Genomic DNA, 27,980 nt, shown 5'->3' on the forward strand with positions numbered 1-27,980 from the left:
TGAGTGTACGGCTTCGAATTGTGGCGACACTGCATGGATAGTCGTTTTGTTTCCGCTTCGAAGTGATGAACCCATGTTTCATAGCCTGTGACAATGTTCGAAGAAAAACTGTCACGTTCAACCTCGCAACGCACAAGCAATTCAGCACAGACGTTCCTCCCTTGCTTTTTATGGTCTTCTGTTAGGTGTTGAGGACCCGAGCGGGCAAACACCTTTAAGAACACGAACTGGCGGACGAGTATGTCAACATAACCAACAGAGACCTTCAATTGTGAGTTGTGCAGCGAGGTGTTTGGTTGTGATCTGTCGATCAGTTCGACTGAGAGTGTCTGCACGTTCCAATGTTACAGGAGTCACAGCTGTGTGCGATCGGCCGGCACGCGGAAGATCGGACAGGTCTGCGCGGCCTTCTTGCGGTGATGACTTACGCCTCGCCAACGACTCACCATGGGTTTGTTCACTGTAGACATTCTGCAAGCGTCTATGAATATCTGCGATACTCAGGTTTTTCCACTAAAAGACACTCAATTACAGCTCTCTGCTTGGAACGCACCTCCGTAACACATACCATTTTCACCTGTCGGAACATCATGAAATTATAGGAGCTGGAGCGTGAATATTCCACGATGTCCCACAACAAATTCCTCAATTTTTTCAACCGCAAATGGTCAGGAAAAAAAGTGTTGCATTACCTATTGAATGTCCACTACATATACAGACTGCGCGCGTCCTTAATTCTGCTCTGTTAGGGTTTGAAACCAACATCAGAGTCACGTGACGGAGGGTAAGAAGTCAAGTTTCTGTCGCTTCACACTACGCAAAGTGGAGCCGGCAGTAACAGCTCTTCTCATTTATGTCTGCAACGGAGCACTGATTTTAAGAATTTAACGTATTGTTGTATTAGCGTTATATATGTAGTATTACAGTTTGAATGTGTCAGTATTAAAATGCAAAGGTTACAGTTTTTACATTTGATCTGGTGAAGGGGTAACAAACAGTTTCTAACAGTTTGAGACACTATATTAACATTTCTTTCTTTTTACAAACGACAGAATTCATGTTTCTGTTGCACTGCAAGTCATTTAACTCGCTACTTTCACAGGAGTACGACACGAAATATCAGTTTGATAGCAAGCATTTATTCTTCTTACGATTTCCTCAATAGTAATTGTGACACGTTTATGTTTTTAGAAGAAATGATATCCATTCCTGCTCATGATGTCGGCTTTTACACAAAATAAATGTTTGTTTTACGACTTTTGCTTAATATCGTACAGACATTGAAATAACATCAACATGAGAAGTTTTGTAAGTTAAAAAACGTAGGTTACACAGAACTCTTGGAAGGAATCAGAAATTAACATTCTGCTGTCTCAAAATATTCATCACTCATCAAACTTTCGATTTGAGGACCAACGTATAAGGGGCAGTCAAATTAAATGACACAGATGGAAAAAAGGTCAGCAATTTTTTTTATTTCAAAAGTAATCGCCATAGATGTTAACACATTTAGCCCACTGTGAGGCAAGATGGTCAATGCCTTCATGGAAAGGTGTTTGCTGTTGCCCTGCGGAACCATGATTGTACCCAGAAGTGCAGCTCTTCGTCCGAAACAAATCGATGACGACGAATGTCTCTCTTCAGGCCTCCAAAAATATGGAAATCCTTGGGATGAGTTCGGGACTGCGTGGAGGATGTGCAAGGGCCTCCCAGCGAAACTTCTGTAATGTACTTGGCAACATGTGGGCCCGCCCACATGTTTCGACTAAGCTAGTTTACTTAGCGCTCATTTCAAGATCGTGTTCAGAGGTTTTTGATTAATTTTTGGTCCATGCTCAATCTGTTTCATTGTATGTTTGTGTACCATGCTTGAACGCACTTACGAACCTGCTTTCATGCATGCTTTAATGTTCAACTCATTCGAATGCGCCCGTGAGCTGATTTTCTCCCAATGAAACCCGCAGTGTTAGGTTTGCGCCTTTCTGGGGCTAAGCGCTGCATAGATAGGGCTTTTCCAACCCAAATGTCCCGATGTTTTACTGCTTGTCGCCGGCCGGGCTGGTCGAGCGGTTCTAGGCGCTACAGTCTGGCACCGCGCGACCGCCACGTCGCAGGTTCGAATCCTGCCTCGGGCATGGATGTGTGTGATGTCCTTAGGTTAGTTAGGTATAAGTAGTTCTAAGTTCTAGGGGACTGATGACCGTAGAAGTTAAGTCCCATAGTGCTCAGAGCCATTTGAATCATTTTTACTGCTTGTCATATTCCTATGGGAAATTTTGTTATATCCGGAAGTTTAAACATGAGAAAGTTACGAGGCATTTCGTTTTCTAGGGAGAGCTATAATAATTTCGAGACAGTCTGCACAGGCAGTGGCTGCAACGGAAGCAAACTATCGTTTCCGTCTACCCGTAATTCGAACGATGGTGAAAAATAAGAGCTCCCTGACCACCTATCAGTGTAAGTGTACTGAGAGTCCAAGTGGGTAATGGTTCAAAAATTTTATTTCACTTTTATAATGGAGATATTTAATTTGTAAACAGTTATTTTCCCTTGCAATATGTATAGAGTCCATGGGATTCTGCCGAGACGGGTAAATATTAGTGTTTTGAGTAATTATGTTGCCCATATGATGGTTCAAAAATCAAGATGTACAGCATCTCTTACAGCTTTCGTTGGTGAAACACAATTTTATTAATCGTTACCTTCACATATTACATAGAAATAAAATAACCCCTTTAAAAACACAATAATACATGACGCTGAATAGGATCGCTGCAGTTCGTCAGTGCTAAGGGCCAACGCGACCATACAACCGTCCTTGGTTCGGTGTCGCAAGTGGCGTATCGGTTTCTCTAGGCAAAAAGAAGTCCTAGAAAATTGCTGCGCAACTAAACACAATGTTGATGAGTCAGTAGCGCCTGCTTACAGAGCTATGCTGAAACTGAAACATTAAAAAGTAACGGTAGTGTACCGACTACCCAACTCAGATATTTTTTGAGATACGAGTTTCCCCCCGGCACATATAATGTCTAAATAACTTACGAGGATGATGTCAACAACCGCCGATACTTCGACAGGAACACACCCTGCCATTTTCAAGGCAAAACTGCGGCAAGTAAGCGTACCCACACTGACTTGTATTTGCAGGTTGGTAGTTGTCACCATCAGTCCCAACATGAAGGGGTACTTCGTACCTTGGTTCAAAGGGCCCATGTAATTTCGGATCCTGAGAATTCGTAAGCTGAGTGAACCCACCTCGAAGTCACCTTTCGTCGGAATGCTTATAGTGTAAAATAGATCAGACACGCGTTGCGCTAGCGACCAACTGTGCTCCGAGTGAGTGATAATAATACAGAGGTAGCACCGAAGTCTACGGCCTTTTTGCCTTACTCAGGGAACATTTCGAACAGGATTGGCAGTATTTTGCAGAAAAATCACGTGAATTGTGCTTTTCGACACCATACAACATCAGGGTCCTTTTATGTTCCGCAAGGGATGATCTTGGTTTGCGCAAGGCGGATGTCTACTGTATTCCTTACATGTCCTATCCTGGGCATCAGGACTGTGGAGGACCGGTGTACTGAGCATAAGCGTCACACACACTCACAACAGCCGACAAAATCCGCCACTGCAGGACATTGTCTTGACACCGGTCATCCTAGGGGATATGACAACACGGAGACCCTGGCATGCACTTCCAGCTGTTGAGATAATGTTATTAAGGAAGTAGTTGAAATTAAATTAGCAAGTAATCTTATAAATAAAGATAGTGGTTTTTAATCAAAGTCTGCATGTAAACCTGCTCTCGCCCTTCTCAAAAAAAGTAGAGATGGAGCTAATGCTACCTCCCTCATTCGTTATTAATTTCACTATCGATAACTTCTGACTTCGATCATCTTTGGTTTGCGATTGCGCTAGTGTGTGAGTGTGTGAGTGTGTGTGTGTGTGTGTGTGTGTGTGTGTGTGTGTGTGTGTGTGTGTGTGCGTGTGTGTGTTTTAGTCTTCAGGAGTGTGTCTGCAAATCGAGATTTTAAATTCCCTTGCAGAGTGATCATTTGCCGCAGTTTTGCGTTGAAAATGGCAGGGTGTGCTCTGCCAAAATATCGGCGGTTGTCGACGACGTTACCCGTCTACAATTCCGTTGCGTTATTTGAACTCAGATACTGTTGTTCGACGTCAGAGGTGCATTTGGCTATTGTAGTTTGTTACGTGATGGAATAAATGACCCTGAAATGCTCTTTTCTGTTGACGAAGCATTGTTGCATTTATTGGAGTACATAGATTAGAAGATATGTATGCAAATAGGTGGAGAAAATCAGCTGATAAATAATGGTTGATACTCATGGCGAAAACCCTTCAGCTGCCTTATTTTGCGCAGTACTACTAGTTTCGATCATAGTCCATTTTCAAGGTTGTGCCTGTTAAGCTTGAAAAGGGTCTAAGACCGAAACTAGTAGCACTGGACAAAATACGACAGCTGATCGGTATCACCATAAATTTGAACGTAGGCTAGAACGAATAGCGACATTGGAATTCTAAAAATCCTGCTTCACTGTAATTTCAGTGAAACTTGCAGGGTGACAATTATTGAACCATAAAAAAAACGTAATTTAGTTACAAATCATGGCGAGCGCACACTTTATTCAACATGTAAACGTCACTTCAGATAGTCAGATTTAGGTTATGAGAGTTCGATATGACTGCCATCATTGGCGTTGATGTGGCACAGACGAATAGCGCAATTCTGCGTAACCCGCTGAAGTGTCGGAACATCGATGCTATCGATAATCTCCTGAGTGGCTCTTTTCAGCTCAGCAATGTTTTTGGTGTTATTGCTGTACAGTTTGCTTTAATATAGCCCCACAGAAAGTAGTCACATGTGTTCAGATCCGTAGAATATGGCGGCCAATCGAGGGCCCTTGCCGGGGGCCTCTGGATATCCCAGAGCCAGAGTGCGGTCCCCAAAGTGCTGCTCCAGGACATCAAACACCCTCCTGATTCGATAGGGTCGAGCTGCGTTGTGCATCTTGTCAGAATCAGGGTGACCTTGGACAGTGGGGATGAAATCATCTCCCACATCCTTTACGTACCGTTCAGCAGTCACCATCCCATCAAGGAGTATCACACCGATTATTTCGTGACTGGCCATTGCACACCACACAGACACCTGCTGAGGGTGAAGAGAATTCTCGATGGCGAATGTGGAATTTCAGTCCCCCAAATGCGCCAGTTTTGCTTATTGACGAACCCATCAAAATGACAGTGGCTTCATCACTAAATCAAACCTAACTACGCATTCTAATTCCCATCATGCCCCGCGGCCAACCGTGAAGTTTGACAGTCCTAACGCAAACCGTTCAGTAGTGTTGACGCTTTTATTTCATATAGTTCAATAACTATCAGCCTGAAAATGAACGCTTTGTTGCAAGCTGTAACACTACAAAACAAAACAAGCTGTCTAATGATGGAGGTCGGCTGACTGACTGTAAATAACAGTAGTTTTGACGGATGTCGCAAACACTGATTCAGAAACTTTTCAGCAGCCGCAGTATCACATCTATGCAGAGCTGTCAACAAGACTTTCTTCCTTTCATGGACGGATTCGTAATACACTCTAGATGGAAACTGCGCATTAATTCATGCCAAGTACTGACTGTATCCGTACTGCATTTAGTGATTCCACAGGCTCAAACTTTCAGGTGCAGGCAAAGGTAGGCAGGAAGGTTAGGGTTTAACGCTCTGTCGACAATGAGACCTTTATAGGATGAGTACAACTTTACTTATACTATGATAAAGGTGAGAAAATCGTCTGTGCACTTTTGAAGTAGCCATTCAGACACAAGCTCGAAGCTATTCAGGGGAGGCTATACTGGGGTGACGATCTTGCAGCATGCTGCAGTTGAAAAATAGGCCTGCAACTTGAGTTATAATTTAAGTAAATGGTTGTAGCTCCGTCATAAGTTGCACTAAGAAGTATCTTTTTTATTTATTAAGTGTGACAAAAACAGGTGATGGCTTATGCACAAAAACTGCCTCTGCAGTGGTGATCAAAGCGGCACTATGGCCGACTCAACAACAGTAACGAGACCACATACGACGGACATCAGAGAACGTCTCGATACGTCGACTCGTTCCTGAGAAAAAAGACAGACGGGCAGACACACACACACACACACACACACAGAGAGAGAGAGAGAGAGAGAGAGAGACGGGCAACAAAGCTATTTCGTAACGGTCCCATTTTTACAGATTAGCACTGAACATAACAGAAACAAAACTAAAGGCTTCTTGTGGAAATAAACGGTAGAGAATGATGTAGAAACAGATCTGACTAATATTTTCAAGCATTTAAATGAATTGAGGTACCATGGGATGAGTTTACGTAAAGCTATAAAAGTTTTGGTTCCAACAAGAAGCGACAATTCCAAGCGCTCAGAAAAGATAAATCTTCATGATTTCTCGGTTTTTTGAAATAAAATTGGACCTAATTCCAAACGGCCTGTCGTCCTAAGAAAGCACCCAAGAGATAACTTCAAATTTCGTGCATGTATGAAGTTTTACCGGAGGTGAAGCGCCTCCAATCTTCGAATTACTATCTTACAGCTTAACAAATGTGTCACTCGAGAACAAACTCCTAGCACTCAGTAGCAGTAGAATAAAGTCTTTACTGACGTGATCCGAAAACTTCATTTTTGATGATGGTACATCCAAAGAACATTTCCACAGAATGGTATTAACAGATTCACTTCCTTTCAGAAATGGCGTCCACTCTGTGCTAAGTATTTAGTTTGCTGTAAAAACAACGCAGATGATGACGTCGGAGAGCACTCACCTTGTATGCGAGCATCGTGGCAGCGTCTCAACTGATGCACCGCCAACTGCTGCGCCTTATTTATATGCTGCACGGACGTTGCAAAACCGGACTTATTACACTCGATGTTGCGTTGCGTCCTTCCTCACATCACGTCTACCGACTACCGACACGTAGCACGTCATTCCTCGCATTAAGGTACAAAAGCAGCCCTGAGACGGGAACTCAGGTATTTGCCACGATTAGTCTCCCTGGATGATCACCCTGCACTGAAATTTCTTTCAATATAGTACTTCGACACGGTCTTTCACTACATGACAAAGAATTACTTGACGGGACTGGCAGAGACACGAAAAGTTCAAAGAAGATAACAATTTGTCCATTTTATTTGGACGCTTGAGCTCCGTGGACGTGGATAATGATATTTTACTATAAAAATTCTGCGACCAGCCACTTTTTTAATGCGTTTTATTAATGCCAATATGCATTTCGGGTTTGTACCCATCTTCCGCTGGCAAATTACATGAATCTTCAGTTTCTACAGTGATAAAATATCGACAGCAGTTTGGATGCTGCAGCTGGCCTGTGAAAAAGCAACGATTCCAATCATTTAGTTCAATTTCGCGAGTTTAAAGCTACGCACTATCAGTTGTTCATTTTACTTACATTCTCCTCTCCTTGTTTTTTCTTGGCTTTTCTTCTTTTTTGTAACAGCACAAACACTTTTTGTCACGTATTTTACACAGGCGCACTGCGTTATCCGCCATGTTGTCGACTGACAGTTTTGTTTACATAGAAGCAGTTTATCTATGGACAGAGTTTTATTATTATTTTTTACGAAAGTTTTGAGGTTCTAGCTAAGCTACTGTTTACTGAACATTGACTTGGGTGATAGTATATATACATTGTAGTTAGAATACTGCTAAGTTTTTTTTGTTTTTTGTTTTACTTAGGCAGTATTGAAGATAATAAATTAACATAACATATTTATACAAAACAGTAATTCATACATTTACAATACAACAAAGATAGAATTAAGATTTTTATGTTGTATATTATTACATGCATTTGTTGGGTTTATATTAGATTATGTTATTCCTTGATTGTGCTTAGTAAGTGATTTGATAAGTAGAGTGTGGTGGAAGTTTTTCAGAAATATTCGGTTTGGTTACTCTGTTTTGTCGTTAAGTATGTCAGAAGGGGATGCATGTTTATGTGAATAAATTTCGATTTCTTCTAGGAGGTTCACTCTTTTTCCTTTGTTGGCTAGGTGGAGAACTTGTAGGTTATGGGATATGTCTGTTACTTGATGTTCATCATATCCCATATCCCATAACCTACAAGTTCTCCACCTAGCCACACATCACGCCGGTAAATGCCAAACGACGCCTCACTTGGTGTAAGGAGCGCTAACATTGGACGATTGAACAGTGGAAAAACGTTGCGTGGAGTGACGAATCACGGTAAACAATGTGGCGATCCGACGACATAGTGTGGGTATGGCAAATGCCCGATGAACGTCATCTGCCAGTGTGTGTAAAATTCGGATGAGGTGGTGTTATGGTGTGGTCGCGTTTTTATGGAGGGGGCTTTTACCCCTTGTTGTTTTGCGTGGCACTACCACAGCACAGGCCTGCATTGATGATTTAAGCACCTTCCTGCTTCCCACTGTTGAAAACCAATTCGGAGATGGCGATTGCATCTTTCAACATGATCTAGCACCTGTTCACAAAGCGCGGCCTGTGGCGGAGTGGTTACACGACAGCAACATCCCTGAAATGGATTGGCCTGCACAGAGTCCTGACCTGAATCCTACAGAACATCTTTGAGATGTTTTGGAACGCCGACTTCGTGCTGGGCCTCACCGACCGACAACGATACCACTCCTCAGTGCGGCACTCCATGAAGTATTGGCTGTCAGTCCCCAAGAAACCTTCCAGCGCCTGACTGGAGAGAGAGACAGGAAGCTGTCATCAAGGCTAAGGGTGGCCTAGCACCATACTGAATTCCAGCATTACCGATGGTGGGTGCCACGAACTTCTAAGTCATTTACAGCCAGCTGTACAGATACTTTTGATCACACAGTGTAGGTGTTTGATATGCTTCGTCCGGCATGCGCATTATTGGCCCCATATTTTTCAATTACACCTTAAAGAATGCCAGATGTCTATAGATCTTTGACTATCTATACACAGTTAAAAGATACAGAGAAGCTCAATGCTGTATTCGAGCAAGATTGAGCATTCGCCCGCACATCCAACCAAAGTATGGCCACATCAACGTGTTCAATGAAGACAGACTTACCAGTAGAGGCCTCTAGCCCCCAAGGTCCCCGCACTTAACATCGTGTGATTTTTCTTTATGAGGCACACCAAAAAGCAAAGGGTACGCTGACAACCCTCGGACAACAGATGATCTTAAACGGAACATTACTATAAGAATTAACATCACGCCTGCAGAATTATAGCGTGTTGCTGGTAATGTCGTCATACGATGCATGGATCGCCATGGGCACCACTTCCAGCGTCTCTGATAAACATGTAATTACATTTTTTAACGTTACTATTATCTATCCTTTTTTTAATTTGTTCACTGTTACACTTCAATCCCGGGCGTGAGGTGTACCAGTTTCACGTGGGACACCTGGTATTGGCCGTAACTGACATGAAGCGTGGTACGTATCAGTATTCACAAAATCATTAGTGCAACTGTAACTAGTTATCATGGGCTCTATGAAGATTAGCAAAATTAGTTGAAACCAATAATATCTTGCCGCAGTTAGTGAGGCTGTATTGTAATAAACGTGATTTTACATTTGCCACAACAGGCTTTGATTAACAATATCCACGTTTTAACACATCCGTACAAGGCGATATTGAGCACCAGTAACGAGTACTCATACTAACTATTTTCCAACCCAGAAAGCGTATGTGTCTTTTTGTAATTGACATTCGTTCTTCGGTAGTGGCACTGACGTATTTCATTCGACCAGCTACTTCCGTGCGACATTCGAAAGACATCCGTTCTGGAGAACCTGTTGATATAAGACCCGGTGATCGTTCTGGTTACAGGAATTGACAAACGTGTACAGTACTTTCCACTGCAACAGGAATATTGTACGGATGGGGTAGCTAGTCCTCTGGGTGTATCCTGTACAGTTCAGTATTCCATCAACAACCACGAGAGATGTGCGAGCATTGTAGTCTACGGCTCCCCGCCCCATAACGTTCAAATTTGTGTACTTGTGTCCTATTAATTGTCACACTCTTGTAATTGCAGATCTCCTCGTCGACACCTCATTCACAAATTACCATCACTGTATCACTTCAAAATCCAGTTGTCACAACTAAAAGCACTGGCACAAAATAAATAAATAAATAAATAAAAAAATCCCGACTCCAAGAAGGAGTTGTGTGGCATAAACGAAAGTTGGCAGGCGTGTTTCACATTTGAAAGATGATGACTAATCAAATTTAATGCCAATCGCGTACGAGTGGGGCAAGAACCGGCACTATGAGAATGCAAATGAGGTTTGCTTTAAATACACGCTGTAACGGTCGTGAGGGTTAGTTACTTTTAAGACTGGACGTGGTGAGTTGGTGTTAGTCAAGAACGCCTTTAAGGCGACACAGACGCCATTATTAACAACTCACTGAGTTTGAACGAGGTCGTGTAATAGAGCTACGAGAAGCTGATGTTCCTTCTGAAATATTGCAAAAATATTTGGCAGGAGTATAGCCACAGTACATGACTGCTGGCAGCGGTGGTCACGAGAATGTACGGTGGCAAGAAGACCGAGCTCTGGCCGGCCACGTGGCACTACCGTTAGGGAAGATCGTCGTACTCTGCGAATGGCTCCGGTGCACTGTACTGCATTTGCATTTGCGGCAGCAATTTGAGCAGCAGTTGGCACCACAGTGACACAACGAACTGTTACAAGTCGGTTACTTCAAGGACAGCTCCGAGCCAGATACCCTTTAGCGTGCATGCCACTGACTACAAACCATCGCCGTATGCGACTTCAGTGGTGTCAACTGAGAGCTCATTGGAGGGCTGGATGGATGCCTGCAGTGTTTTCCCATGAAATCTGGTTCTGCCTCGATTCCAGGGATGGTGGTGTGTTGGTTAAAAGGAGGCCAGTGGACGGCCTGCAACCAAACTGTCTGTCTGCTAAACACACAAGACCTACGCGATTTCGTATGACAGCAGCAGCTCTCTCGTGGTTATCCCACGTAACTTGACTGCAAATTTGTACGTCAGTCTGGTGATTCGACCTGTTGTACAGCCATTCATGAACAGCATCCAGGGTGATTTTCCAACAGAATAACGCTCGCCCGCATACGGCTGTTGTGACCCAACATTCTCTACACAGTGTCGACGAGTTTCCGTGGCCTGCTCGATCATCAGATCTGTCTCCAATCGAGCACATGTCGGATATCATCGGACGACAACTCCAATGGCGTCCACAAACAGCATTAACCGTTCGTGTATTGACCGACCAGGCGCAGTTGGGTAAATAACGACAATGTTATTTTATAAATCATAAGCGATGTTAAATTCAGATGTTCACAAGAATAATCAGATTCCTCTAGATGGTAAATTTTTCCCCTTTGGGATTCCATTATGAATAAAAAATCGACTGCCTGAAAAAAGTTGAATTTTTGTGAAGGGAATGAACAGGAGAGGTTTACAAAAACATTTCATCATCAAAGTTAAAATCTTATAGTTTTAAGTCTTCCTCTTCTTGCAATATTTATTTTATTAAATCTGATTTTCGAATACTCTATCATTAACATAGAATATCCACAAATTTCATATTCTTTTGCTATTTACTTTAATTCAACAATTTTCTTGGTCTCTAAATCCTTTGGAAATGGCTTTTCTGGCACAAATTTATAATTTTTTATTAAATCAATTACTTCTTCTCTCTGACAATTGTAGTATTTTTCTATCATTAAAAGTTTTGCAATAGCTAGAAGCTGTTTGACATTTGCTGCTTCTATATCCGAATTTTTAGGATACAAAAGTTTGGCGAATCAACATGATTGCGTTGTACTTAATCGATAGATTCGATTAAATATTGTTTACACTTTTAAGAATAGCCTCTCATATATAATTTTTTTGCTATTTCACGCAAATCTAAATATTCCTCCTTCAAAAGTTTTTTATTCTGTACTTTGTATCTTTTGTATGTTTTAGAAAAAATGTTGTAACTGTCTACTAATTCACTTAAATTACTTCCGATCTATATTAAAATAATTTTATTAAGAAAATGGAATTTTAGCATCCATAACGAATGATCATCCTGTATTAAAGTTGAATTTTTGTGGAGGAAGTGAATAGGTTTATTTTTGTTGAATTTTTCAGTTTTTATATTAATTCAATTTGGTGAAGTTTAATTACATCATTAATTAGTTCTCCTTGTGTACATTTATCCAAAGTATTGAAATAATTACAGATGTTTCCAGGAACAACATCTAAGAAACCTGTAAAATTAAAGAATAATGATGTATTCATTGGAAAAAATAGTTGATTTTTCATTACCTTTCAATATGTCCAAATTGAGCACATTTAAATTTTCCAATACTTTTATCTTCCATAGCAATATGTTAAAATTCTATAGTGGGTACATTCAAAATTTGTTCATAAATATTTTTTCTCTCTCATTTATTTCATAAGCAGTATCGTTGGATTGTGCATATAAGTTCTCAACAAAGTAAGATAGACTGTTGAAGTGAATATTATATATTTCTTTTCTTTTATCTACTCTGTGTACACCAAAATAACTGTTAAGTATATTCTCTACTACATTGTAATCTGTTCATTTATATATTCTGACATAAAATATTTTGTTGTCTTTAGGTCTGCTACTATCATAGCTTGATTATCTTCCTGAAAGATGATTTCCACATAATACGCCACCAACTTAAAAATAATTTTTCTTGGCATACTGTTTTGATGTGGCAATGTGTATAGTTTGCTCTTTCTTCATCACTACTACATCAGATATTAATTCTTTTAATTGTAGACATTCTTTTTCATTTTATTTTAATTCTTGATCTTTTGTTTGTAATTCTATTGCTTGTTGTTCAATTATTTTTTGAGAGTGAATGGATTTATATTCTTTTACATAGTCAGCTTAATCACGAAATATTTCTTCAAGAGAAATATAGTAATCTTTAATTTCATTAGCTACTTTGGTTCTCAAACTCATTACAAGCTGATTAAAGTTTCTAACTAACAGTAAAATCCATGTTTTTAATTAAATTATTTTGCATTATATTTTAAATTTATTCTTAATATAATCATATTCTAAAGCTAACAGATCATATTGTTTTATTTCAATATAATCTAAATTATGTATGTTTCTATATTCAATAAAATTCTTCTAATATTGTGTTAACTTTTCAGTTGCTACTAGGCCGGCCACTGAAATTCCATTTTTAATAAAGCATAAAATATTGTTTGTAATCAAAATATCTGTCTTATTAAATAATGGAAACCATATGTCATCGAACCATGTTCCTAAACTTCTTCTCTTGAATGAATTTAAAAATATTCAACATAGATGAAGTTAATTTCGATTGAATTTCCTCTATTTATATACAATAAAAATATATTGGATAAATTAAAACTCTGTAGGAGTCAGGGTTGATCCTCATTGACCCTGTAATTCCATACTTAATAAAACACAAAATTTCGTTTCTGATCAATACATGTTTGGCTTCCAATAATGGAACCCAAATATCTTTAAACAGGTAACTTAATTTAACTGACGATTTTTATGGTTAATAAATACAAATATACTCATGATGGATGATTCAGCAACAGTAGTGGATGTATTTGACATTGATGGAATCAACTGAAGCTATATAGAATAAAAATATATTAAAATTCTATAGCACTCTTAATTTTTTCAGGTGTCAGATCTTTGGTGCCTGGAATCCTATCTAAAATTTAGTTCTGTAATTTCCTTAGTAGTGTACCATTATAGATTAAATTTCTTTTTCATAAAATGTGTACGTTAAGTCCTATGGTGCTCAGAGCCATTTGAGCCAGCCATGAAGTGTGTATTGCACCATAAACTCATAAATGAGAAAAAATACACACTAAAAATACTAGCAATAGGAAGAAAATTAAGGGTGTAAATACTTTATCTATACAGCTATCTATACTACAGCAAAAAGAAAGTGGATACATTTATTAAGGAATAATTTGAATTAATGTAATGAATCATTGTCTTTATAAATGGAGATGTTGAAGAAGTGTAAAAAATAAGAAAGAAGAGAAACTGCTTGATAATTTTTATCCACATATGTATACAAAGGATAAGCATTTGCACACTTGCAAAGAATGTGAAAAAATTAATAAAATAAATATGTATAAATAAAGAAAGTTCTTTTTGAAAATAATATATAAAATAATAAGAACTTTTAAAACAATTTTCAAGTGGTGATTATACAAAAATGTTGAAAAAATAAACTAATGCAGTGTCAGCTGAAGCAGCCAACCCTAATTCTAAAATATGTATTGGCTGTCAAGAAAGTAAAGATTTTACTTGTTTTTACTTTAGCCATTCATCTAGGGACAAACTCTCAAGTAAATGTAAGGTTTGCCAACAAGAAGATAAGCTAAAAAGAAAAATGGTGTGTAAATGTGGAAAAGAAATAAATACAAGTGATCGCAAAAGACATTTACAGTCACTCAAACATATAAAATTAACTGAAGGTAAAATTTAATTAATTACTACTTTAAAAAGACGCCCTTTTTTTCAAACCTAATGGCTTTATCCTTAAAAATGGCTAAGGCTTTTAGAGACTTTACGGATGCTCAACTCTGATTATGGCAAAAGGAACAATTTATAGATAATTTAGAAAGTATGATTTAATTAATTTAATAGTTTCAAATAATTTACTTCCTCCTACTAGAACTCTAGATAATTTGAAAGCACATGAACTCAAAGCTAGAGCTAAAAGTATTGGTATCAGACGATACAGTAAATTCATTTAGAATTATTCCAAAAAACTAGATGAAGGCCAAAACAAGTACCTAATACAAATTATTTTTACAGATTTGATGATGATATTGAAACAGCTCGATCACTAAGACAAAAAGATTGAAAGATGTATCACAAGAATTAAAGATCTTGGTAATTTGTGTTGTCCCAGAGCAGTAATTTTGACACTAACACACCATACAAATAATATTTTGGGCAGAGAACTAACTACAAGCGATTTTAAGAAAATTAGAGGAGATAAATACAAATTACAAAAAGAGATAACTGATATATTATATAATCAGTTGGGTGAATACAATGAAGAAGAGTTTACTCTAGATGACATTAAAAATGTTGGAGAATTGTTGGATATTCAAGTAAATGTTGTATGTGCTGAGAATTTCAATTCAGTTATCTATAGTGGTCCTATAGAACGAAATAAAAATATATCTGTATAAAGATAACAACCATTTTGATGTAATTAACAGTATGAAGCCTTTCTTGGGATCGGTATATTTCTGTAATAAGTGTAATAAGCTGTATAACAAAGATAAACATAATTGCAAAATGGAAAGAAAAATCTGTGTACTATGTAAAGGTCCAGAACACGAAACTATAGAAAACAAGATATACTGTGAAAAGTGCAACAGATACTGTTATAATGAAGTATGTTTAAAAGAAATCAGCAAGAAGTTTGTAATACAGCCTATAAATATAAAGACTGTGAAAAGATTTGTTTGAGATATAAAAAACATAAATGTGGTTTTGAACATTGCAGGAATTGTGAAATTTGGAAATCATGAATGTTACATTCAATACAATTTGCAAAATAGGGTATTTGTGAAAGAAAATTTGGTGAGGATTTTCTAGTGCAAGGTTGCCCAAATGTAATAAATATGGTTGTTATATTAATGTAGAATTCAAAGATTTTTATGTTTACTAACGCTTCATATGCTGTAAAATAGTTACTTGTAAACAGTTTAAATGCTAGGAAGAGAGTGAATTGTACCAATACAGAAAGACACATGTGGTTTGATTATGAAACTCTACAAGAAACTGGTATACATATTCCGAATCTCATAATAGTTCACAATTTTAAAGGAGATAATGTTTATAATTTTAAGACAAATGAAGAATACTGTGGATGGCTGATATCTGATAAAAACAGGAATTATACATTCATAGCTCATTAAGCTAAGGGTTATGATTCAAAATTCATTCCAAAGTAATGTGTTGAAAATACAATAAAGCTATATACCATTTACAAAGGAACTAAATTGATGTTATTGGAGATAAAGCATTTAGAACTAAAAATTATAGATTGCAGTAATTTTGTACAGGGCTCTCTTAGTAGTTTTCCAAAAACATTTGATTTGAAAGAATTGAAGAACGGATACTTCCCACATTTGTTCAAGATACAAGACAATTAAAATTACATATGACCTATTCCAGATACTCGGTATTATTGTGTTGACTCTATGAAGTCAAACGATAGAGAAGCGTTTCTCAAATGGCACAGATCCAGAGTTAAAGAAAATTATGTGTTCAATATGAAGAAAGAAATTGTTGATTACTGTAATTCTGATGTAGATGTTTTGAGAAGAGGCTGTTTAGAACTAAGAAAACAGTTCCTAGAAATAGCTAATATTGATCCATTCTGTTATTTAACAATCGCTGGAATTTGTATGTCTATATACAGATGCAAATATTTACCTGAAAATACAATTGCTGTACTGGATAAAGAAGAGAAAGAGAATTAAAGTAAAGAGTCAATGGCTTTGTTAAACAGTTTCAACATTACCGATATTTTGCATGCTTTTAATGATGGAGAAGTAAAAATAGCCGCTGAAAAGTAGATGGCTTTGATAAAGAAACTATTAAATTGGGAGAACAGGAAGAAAGATTCAGCTTCGTGGCCTCTTTCGCGTGTGTTTACGCCATGACCTGGACTGAACCACAGCCCTCCATAAAAAGATCGTTATCTCCCCTGTTGCGTCATTTCTAACTTTCCAATGAACGGCCATAAACTCGCTAAAAGCCTCGTGCCTTCACAAATATGTTTTGTAGCAGAGTGTGGGCGCCTGGGCGCCACTGCCCTGTCCCACGGACATTCGCAGAACCTCACAGTCGTCTCATCCGCTTTCTCTACGCAACAAGGGCCCATCCTCTGCTTTACTGCCAGTCGTCAGTGCTCTGCTCACTGGTGCAGCGACTCATCGGCGATAGTCAAACCTACCTGAACGCGGCCGCCGACCGACCGGCGCCACCCAATGTGTCTGCACAATGAGACCGAGGGACCTGGCTGTCCGCAAATGTTCTCACGCACGTTCCGCAGAAAAAACGCTCCCCTCGGCCTCTTTTACTGCAGTCAATTAACTCGGAACCCTCTTCCTTTGAACACAGGTAAAGCTTACCACTATGCCTTCACTAGAGCACACAAGGAAGAGCGTTAACTACTGCCAGCCATTTCATCATATGAATGAAGACAGATCGTATTAAATATAGCAAATAAGTAACAAAGATCATCTTCCCTAAAAACATTAAGCAGCATGACACCATATCAAAGTGAGAGTGCCCTGAAATCTCTCAAACTGTGTTGCAAATAAAGTTATTGGTAAAGAAATTATAAACTAAAAATGTCTAGAAGAAGTTTGAAATTACATGTAAAATTTATTACAAGTCGCTAAGTGTTCTCATTCTCAAATACTGGATGAATAAACTACAGAATTTGCATGCCATTAGTTGCACTGCCTCGAGACAAACACATAGTTTGTAACTGTAATACTTGTCCTTTATGCTACAGTTTTAACCCAGGGTTAGACATTTCTACGAGTAGAATATGACAGAATTCCAAATTATTAAATTCCATCAGTAATTACGCGAAATATTTAAAATCAAATATTTGTTGCTTCTGGAAGCCGTTAGACAGGCAACCTGCATGTACCCTGGGTTCCAGGATAGTCGTTTGGTAATATAATTAAACTTACCCTATTTGCCACGTTATAACAAGGAAAGTCATTACTGTTCAAGGACCAAACTTGGTAGCATTAATGTTACGGGCATGGGGATGAGAAATAATGGAGAATCAATCCAAATGAAACACTTTTGATGTGTTGCTATAGTACATGATACCATTACATAGAAACACTTTTAATGTGTTGCTACAGTACATCATATCCTTAGATACCGGTACCAATACTGCTACAAAAGGGGCTCAACATGGCACCCATCAGTGCCCAGAAGAGTCTGAAAGCACAGGATTGTATTCCGCACAGCAGAAAGAAGAATTCTGTGCGTATGCTGGCTACCTCTCTTGATATGCTGCGCTTTAGATCGGCACATTTGTGAGTGTTTCCCTGGTAGACCCTGTCCTTCAGGTAGCCATACAACCAGAAATCACCGGGAGTGAGATCAAGTGATCATGCCGGCGAAGGATTTGGAAACAATCGACTGATAATTCGATCGTTTCCAAATGTATTTCGGAGAAGCAGGTGAACTTCACGAGCGATATGCGGTGGGACGTCATCTTGCAAGAAAACTGTTGAGTTCAATGCGTCTCTCTCCTGTAGGGCGGGTATGACATGCTGGCGAAGCATATCACAGTAGCGCTGGCCAGTCACACAGCACATCTTTGGTCCTTGAGCGCCAACCTGCTCGAAAAAGAATGTGCCAATGATGAACGTACCCATGAAGCCACACTATACATAGGAACTTCATGCACAGTGACTGGGGGTGAAGATCCCCACACTCGACCGTCCTGTGTGTTCGTCTCAACCATCAGAGAAAAATGAACTACGTCTGTCCATAGGACGGTCCAGGGCCAGCCATCATCAACTTAAATCCTTACGAGAAACTGGAGAGCGAAGTCAACACGTCGTTGTGCGTCCTGTGGTGCAAATTTGCTGTACGATATGGATCTAGTACGGATACCATTTGAGAATGGTTCAAAGCACCTTCCGTACTGTGGACCACGGGATGTTCAACTGTCGTGACACAGCAAGCGCAGTGCCTGATGACCGGGAATTGCGCGCAGCGTTGTCTGCCATAGCAACAGCGATTTCATCAACCACCTGTGGCGCAACCGGTCGTCGGCCTCTTCCCAGTGCGACGCCCAGTTCTCCAGTTGACTCGAACTCTTCAGCATGCTCCACACAGCAGATGGAGAAAGAGGATCCTTCCATAATCTTTCAGCTGGCGATAGTCTCGAAGTGCAACTCCAGCATTTCTGTTGTTTTGATAATATAATTTCACCAATAATGTCCCGCTCCTTTTGTCTAAGCTCATGTTGACACGTCAACAAGTGCACTGTGGCTGGTCAGATGTGTGGGACTATGAATCACGATGACTGATCACGGCACCTGGCGGCCATATATTGAACTAGAAGGGGCCACTGTGACGCATGGAAATCATGCACCCCGTACTCTGGACATTAATGCCACCAGGTACACTAATTACTTTCCGTGTTATAACGTGTTAAGCACGGAAAGTTTAATTATAACCACACAGTTGATTGCCCGTGAAAGATAGGAATCGAGATTGCGTGCAGATCCACAGCACGCCAAACCATCATATTTGTCATTATTTCATTATGACTTCAACTTTGCAAGCTGCCAGATTACGTACACAGCGTGCTCGGCTCGTGGTCTTGCGTTAGCGTTCTCGCTTCCCGCGCACGGGGTCCCGGGTTCGATTCCCGGCGGGGTCAGCGACTTTCTCTGCTTCGAGATGACTGGGTGTTGTGTGTCTTTCATCATCATTTCATCCTCATTCACTCGCAAGTCGCCGTAGGGGCGTTAAAGAACTTGTGGAGTGGCGGCCGAACCGCCCCGCGAGGTGTCTCCCGGCCACCCATGAGCTCATAACAATATGGTTTAACGTCCTGTCGACGACGAGATCATTAAAGATGGAGTACAAGGACGGAATGGGAAAGGCATTTGGCCATGTCCTTCTAGTAACACACCATCTCGGCATTTGCTTAGGAGATTTAGAAGAACCACGGAAAACATACAAGTGTGTTTCACAGGGATTTGAAATGCCGAAAAAACATGCAAGAAATTAAAACAAATATAAAAATTGATGACCTTAGAATTCATCAGGTGAAATAATTTTTTGTTATCTCGGTAGTATAATCGCAAAGGGCAACAGAGGCTCCAAAATATAAAAACTGATGACGTTAGAATTCATCAGGTGCAACAATTTTTTGTTATCTCGGTAGTATAATCGCAAAGGGCAATAGAGGCTCCATGGAATTGAAGAGAAGGATTGTACTGCCCAAACAGGTAGTTATGACTAATAAAAACATTTTAACTAGTAAAAATATAAATATTCTTTGCAAAATCGATTATATGGAATACGTCGCTCTATAGAAGTGAAAGTTGAAATCTGGGTAAATAGGAAAGGGATCGATGTGACGCTGCTGAAATGTGGATACGAAGCAAAACGACAAGAAAAAACTGGACAGAAAAAAAACCAACCTGGAAGTCTTCAGGAAAGTCAATGAAGAGAAAAGATTATTAAAGGAAATATAAAAGAAAAAAGTAAAATTAATTGGACTTGTCATCAGACAATAATTTGATTGATATTCTTGGAAGGAAAGTGTTGGGAAAGACAGACGATGTGTGTGTGAATTCCTAAAAAATGTTCAAATGTGTGTGAATTCCTAAGTGACGAAACTGCTGAGGTCATCGGTCCCTAGACTTACACTGTACTTAAATTAACTTATGCTAAGAACAACACACACACCCATGCGCGAGGGAGGACTCGAACCTCCGGCGGGAGCGGCCGCGTAATCCGGGACATGACGCCTCTAACAGTGCGGCCACTCTGAGCGGCAAAGATAGACGAGAACGGCCTAGAACGAAGTAATTAGAAACATATCGAGAAGAGGATAGGAATTAGGATGTGTCGATAGCCTAGTGATTGCATAGACAAGGCACTACTCTTTAGAAAATGGGCATATGTACGTGTGCTCCCAAGGGAGACTCGTGGCTTAAACACTGTGATACCTGACACTCGGTAGAGCCTAATATGGATACAAACTCCACTGTAGGACAGGGTGGTCTCCTGTGAACACTACATTTTGCTAGTCAGCACGGCAGCGAAGGCACGACGTGCCTATTGCAGTCTGGAGCGTCTGTGGTTTCTGAACGAAGGAAGATCACGTAAAGGTATGGTTGCCACCAGTCCTGTTCACAACAGACACAGACAAGTACTCCTGCAGCAGTGCTTCAGTGTTGAGTCCTTACAGTTGACGAAGCTGTACAGCTTTTCGACCTCAGTTCTGTCTTTTTTTTTTTAGACTGGGGGTGGGGGGGGGGGGGATTTGGGGGTGAAGGGGGACGTAAGCCTAGTGAACCACTCAGCTCGCAGGAGTTACTTTCGACTGACACCCGATTAGTATGCGGAAGCTTGTCAAAATCGATGGCTCGCAGTGTGTGGCCTATCCTTGGATGTGCCGAAGATTCTCAGTAATGCCCAGGACTACCGTCCTAACATTTATGTTTATTTCTCATGGAACCCGCGAAGCCACACTTTTCGAGACGAACCAGACATCCAAAGAAAACTGACATGAATAATGTCATCGATTCCAAAATAAACTTTCCTTGTCAGTCCCCAACAGTTTAATATACAGCGTGAAGAATAACTGCCGCACTTGCCGGTCGGCATGCGGTTCCTCATCCCATTTCAAGACAAAACGCTGTAACTGCATACAGCGTGATCAAGAACAGGTAGCATGACCTCTGCACTGTGCTGGAGCTGTCCTATTAGCTCAGTGAGATGAGGCACATGCTTGGGGAACGGGTATGTAGACTCACCGATGTTCTAATCGCGTTCGCGCCTAACGTTTTTTTTTTTCCAGTTAAGGCATAAAACTGTGCCCAATTTACACATCCACAATGTGGTATCTCGTGTATTTCTTTTTTTTTTTTTGCTACGAATTTGTTCGTTTAAGTGTCCCCACAAATAAAATGTTTGTGGATTAAGGTCCGAGAACGTAAAGGCCAGGATATTGGATCTCCACGACCAATTCGTTACCCTGGAAATCTTCATTTAAACAGTTGCTTACATTCATTCCAAAGTGTGGCTGTGCACCATCACACTGAAACCATAGCAGTCGCCGAACGTCAAGTGAAACGTTTTATAATGCGTCAGGCAAAGTATAACAAAGAAACGTACGATGCAGGGCCGCATTCAACTCGTCCTGCAGTAGGTAAGGGTCCAAAAGCACATCTCCCACGGTTCCACATGTTTATGCCAAAATGTGTCCGAAAGCCACGTTCACTGGTGACATGCGGTTGGCGTTCCGACCAATAATTGCTGTTGCGGATATTGAAAATACCTTCATGAGTGAACCTAGATTCGTCAGTCCGTTTCACGTTATTTATAAAACGGTAATGTTCCACTAACAGCAAACGCCATTCACAAAACTGTACTGCTCTTCGAATGCAGTCCTCTGGCCCCTGGTGTCGAGTTACCGTGTAATGATATGGGTGCAGTTCTTCACCGTGCAACAACCAGTCTTAGAGTTATCTGGAACTGCCTTGCAATATCAAGGGTACTTCGCCTAGGTGACTGGTGAACGGTTTCGAGAATCACGGCTTCTGTGTGCGGAGTACGTCTAGTCCCTGGACGACTGCTGTCCTTTACTTGTGTACGACGATTCCCGGTTCCCCGAAGCCGTTGCTCCAGACAAGGAAAAACATTTTTACCGGCCTGGCGTCTTTGTACCGCGCAGCATACGCACGAGCAGCAGTAGCAGCTTGGTTATCGGATGCGTCCAGCACCAAAAGCGTATCGAAGTGTTTGTCGTTAATGTAGTCCATCGGGAAAACGCCCTAAATGAACTTGACAGGACCAGTTATGGTTGTGCACTATGCGGTTAGTTGACACATACACGCAGTTTAATGGATAGCACTGTTATGTGATAGGCTATTGCATGTGACAAAATGGCGTCCTGCTTATCAACGACAAGAACAAGGGAACGGACGTCTGAAAAATTAAAAAGGTACCCGACGGGGATTCGAACCATAGCCCCATGGTAGACAAGGATTTGACATCCCTGAAGTCTACACAGTGGGTAACAAAGGGTGGTACAACAAGGCGGGATGATATATGTTCCTGTATAGATTCCGATGCGCTGCGTGATGTGACAGTTTCCAGCTTCTCGTTTTCATACCAGTGTTTTCAAAATGCATCCGATCTGATTTTGGCAGATAAACTTTTGTCTAGAATCTGGAAGAGAAATCGCATGCAGACCTCCAAGTGCGGTATTTTTTCTTCAACATGTACATCGCCAAAAACTTACTGTAGCAACTTAAATTTACTCTAAAAATAAATAAAGATGTTCTGTTTGTGTCCTCATGGAATAATTTTATGTAAACGTACCCCTAATCCTCCAGGATGACATCACACTGCACTCCTTGAAGTTAATTGTGTTTCCTGGTCTGGCTATGTTACGCCAGTAGAAAAACGAAGTGATGTCGATAGCGCTGCTGTTCGTAGGAACTAGTACCTGACACAAAACATAGAAAAATACGTACCGTGGAGCAACACTAAATGGAACACGCTAATGTAACATGTTTCAAGTATCGCTTGGCGCAATCACTGACGTCACTAAACAGCTTGAACTGCAGTAACACACTGCTTTGAAATGCAGTGACGTTGAATGTGTATCTCCTCGAAGAGTGTTGCATAACTGTCGTTCTTCTAGGAAGGAGAAGACACTCGCCAAGCTCAGTATGGAATGCTTCTATTCGTTAGGCATTAAAGGTAAAAAAAAAAAGAAAAAAAAAAGAAAGAAATCAGCAAGGTGACCGGGATCACCTCGCTCCTATATATTCTTGAATCTCCTTGTGAACTACGTTGCGCTATGCGTTATGCCCAGCGTTATATTTTTCCACCTCTTGTGTGATAATGAGAATCAAGAATGTCTTCGTAATGGTTTTGGTGAACACATTCTGAACGCAAACCACGTGCTCCTAAGCAGAGCTGAGAGAGCTTACTGTATTCTTCCCTTGGGTACCTCATACAGCATGTCCCATTTATTTTGACCACTCCAGTAACTTTTTCTCTAGATGATAAATAAAAAATATACGAAGCAAATGTTGTTTAGCTAGTAGGGGGACATCAAGCAGCATGATTGACTTTATTGTAACTTTCTTTTTAACGAAAATATGAACAGCAGTATGACTTTTTTGAAAAGCATCCTATATTTGTCCTTCCGTGTGTCATTTCTTCAGGTTCAGATGCCCCTTCATAGTTCCTTCACAGCCACTTTATAGCAACCATCTTTTCATCTCCATCGTAAACATGATCGTTTCCATACAACCATAATATCATGTCAGTATCAACATCATCTTCATATATTTTTAACTGTTGTACAAATAGCCCACCTAAGCCTCTTCAAATTCATGAAACTGTCTCGTGTTAAACCATAAACACGAGTTTCAAAGGAAGTTTTTAAAGTATGTTTATTTTCTTGTTTGACTTTTGTACTCATCCGCTATTGGATAATTAATATATTTGGCTGAAAACCCATCATGATCCGCTGCTGGCCTGTTCTGATTGTGTGAAAGAAAGCAATGTACGATAAAATGAGACATACTTCAATTAGTTTCATTCAGAACGACGGTGAGTTTACCCCTCGAAACGAGGGCTGATTTAGACGATTTTGGAGGCTCTGTTAAAGCCAAAGAGATAGAATACCACAGAAAGGCAACACGGCGACCAGAGGTAACCGTACTGAACCACCTTCCGCCGTCGTTCACAAAGCATCTACGAGTAAGTAACATGTTCCCACGTGGTACGATGAGTGACCGCGCTCTTTAAATCTGGATATACACTGTTGAAAAAAAAAGAACGCAACATCGTCAAGAATTGTGTTCAGTGGCACTAGGGTTTTGTGTGTGTGTGTGTGTGTGTGTGTGTGTGTGTGTGTGTGTGTGTGCGCGCGCGTGTGTTACTCTTCTCCTCCTAAACCACTGGATCGATTTCAACTAAAATTTGCACACATGTTCCTTATTGTCAGGCAACAATCGCTGAGAGAGTAAAAACCACCTACCTATCATACTACCATAAACAATGAGATGCGTGAAAAACTCCCACATCATGCGAGATGTTTAAATTTACCACTTCTTTGCTTCTAGCTCTATTCGCAATATATTTTGCTGGCAGTATCCACATACGCCGCCGAATGTACCTACACAAATAAGCCATTGTCCGACACATAGTTCAAGAGATATGATGTCACAAACATTGAGAAGTGTGGAGAAATGCTGCGTCATGCGTGAAGTTGTAATGGATTTAGTCTTTGCTACTAAGACACTCCTACAGTTAAGTATACTTAGGAAATCCCTAGCTCCTGGCAGCGCTTTTGACAGCTTTCAGCTGCGATCTCAAATGAGATTAGGCGAAAATAGCAGTCTACAGAGCAACGACGGGACGTTGCCATTGAGACGTTTTCAAAATGGCGTTGCGGACACGTGAAGCAGCTGCCATTCGTAAAATGAATGCCCGGGCCATGCTGGGTATGTCAGCTAGTGTGAGCATACTTTAGTGATCCTTCTGTCACGGTAGGCGGCGAATCTACCAGTAAAAAATCCAATCCGTGTTGGTGGGTATACCATACACTCGAGACGTACTGAAGACTGTGTTCTATACGCGGTCTCCTTTACAGGGCCTTCCATTTCTAATGTCTTTGCATCATTAAAACGAGATATTTAATCGACGTAACTGTGCCAAGCAGCACGCCGCTAATGCTGTATTCCGCCAGTTCCTGCACTGCAGACACTACAGAATATTGTAATGTGTTTTCACATCCTTTTACATTTAGCATTTTATATATCTTATAATTAAATTTTCCCAAGACATTTTAATCTCTATCTACGATAACGATGGAAAAGAAGAAATGAACTAAAATTTGTGCCACCATAGCCAGGACTGGAACCCAGGCTCTTTATTGCGCGTGGTTTGGACCCCAGGCGATTGGAAAACCGTGATCTGGTCAGGTGAACCCCGATTTCAGTTGATAAGAGCTGATGGTAAAGTTCAATTGTGGTGCTGACCCCACGAAGCAATGGACCTAAATTGTCAACAAGGCACTGTGCGAGCTGGACGTGGTTCCATAGTGGTGTGGTCTAACTGAAACGATCATTTACTGGTAATGATTATGTTCGGCTACGAGGAGACCATTTGCAGCCATTCATGGACGTCATTTTCCCAAACAAGGATGGAATTTTTATGGATGAACTGTCACCAGTACGCAATCGTTCGCAATTCGCTTGAAGGACATTCTGGATAATTCGAGCGAATGATTTCGCCACCCAGCTCGCCCAACATGAGTCCCATCGAACATTAATGGGACGTAATCGAGATCAGTTCGTACACAAAATCCTGCTCTGGCAACAGTGTCGCAGTTATGGACAGCTTCATATGCAGCATGGCTGAAATATTTCTGCAGGGGACTTCCAACGACGTGAATCCATGAATCCATGCCACTGCGAGTTGCTGTACCACGCCGAACAAAAGGAGATCCCACACGATATTAGGAGGCATACCATGACTTTTGTCACCTCAGTGTGTGTCGTCGTACGCTGCCTGTAACCTCGGCCCGTATTTCATCCGTAGTCACAGCCAGTCAATCAATCTTATGTCTTCTTGTGGCGAAGTCTTTCTATATGTACCCGTGCCTAATCTTACTGCCGCACTGTAGTCACCTCGTCAGCAATATTCTGCAGGCATTGCAGTACGGCTGACTATGCGATCAATAAGTCTGATGCATCCATTGAGTCCGACCTTTCTAAAATCCGGAAATTCACGATAAGGAGCATCTTCTGATCTCCATCTGAAAAGTCCCTATAATGTTTTCTCTCCTACTGCATTAATGTACTGAGCTAGGGAAAAATGTTGATAAGCCCCTGTGCTTGCCTTACTCTCTCTTATATATTATTTTGACAGATCCCTACGCGAGATATACGACGGCGGCAGCATAGTGGCTGCATAGTCTTCTAAAACACTGATTCCCTAAATCTAAGCAACAGGTTTTCTCGAGGAGTATATAGTCTTTCCTCCACGGAGTATGATGTAACTTCTCTGATCACTTCCGTTGCACTTGTTGTGCCCGAACACTGGTTTGATGCTGTTCCCCATGCTGCACAAGCCTGTTCATCTCCGAAAATCTACTGCAACCTACATCCTTCTGAATCTGCTTACTGTATTCATGTCCTGGTCACTCTCTACGATTTTACCCCCCTATCCCCCCCCCCCCCACACACACACACATACAAACACACTTCACTCCAATACTAAACTGGTGATACCATGATGTTTCTGCATTGCAGTTCAAAAGCCTCTGTTCTCTTGTTGTCAAAACTGTTTGCAATCCGTGGCTACACTCTATACGGGTACTTTCAGATAAGACTTTCTAACACTTAAATATATATTCGATGTTAACAAATTTCTATTCTTCAGAAATACTCTCCTTGCCATTGCCCATCTATATTTTATATCGTCTCTAATTCGGCCATTGCTACTGATTTTGCTGTCCAAATAGCAAACCTCATTCTTTCTTCTCTCTAGACTTTAATCCCTACACCGAATTTTTCTTTGGTTTCCTTTATTGCTTGTTGAATGAGATTGAATAACATAGAGTAAACACTACAAACCTGTCTTACTTCCTTCTCAAGCACTGCTTCCCCTTCATGCCCCTCGTCGCTTATAACTGCGGCGTACTGATCACGTGCCCCTCCATATCCGCATCAAGTGACGCCTATGGGGGTGAGGTGACACGGCGGCCGGTATGTACCGTTGGGCCTTCATGGCCTGTTCGGGAGGAGTTAAGTTCCCTGCAATTTACACCTGCTGCGTTCAGAATTTCAAAGGGAATATTCCAGTCAACATTTTCAAAAACATTCTGTAAGCCTACAAATCCTATAAACGATGGTTTGTCTTTCCTGAACATACATTCTAAGAGAAGTCTAAGGAACAGTACTGCTTCGCGTGCTCCTACATTTCTCCGGAATCCGAACTGATCTTCCTCGAGGTCTGCTTCTACCGGGTTTTCCATTCTTCTGTAAGGAATTCGTGTTAATCTTTTGCAGCCACAATATATTACACTGATGGTTCGGTAAGATTCGCACCTGTCAGCCCCTGATTTCTTTGGAAATGGAATTACTA

This window comes from Schistocerca americana, chromosome 2 (assembly GCF_021461395.2).
Source record: "Schistocerca americana isolate TAMUIC-IGC-003095 chromosome 2, iqSchAmer2.1, whole genome shotgun sequence".
NCBI classification, from domain to species: Eukaryota; Metazoa; Arthropoda; class Insecta; order Orthoptera; family Acrididae; genus Schistocerca; species Schistocerca americana.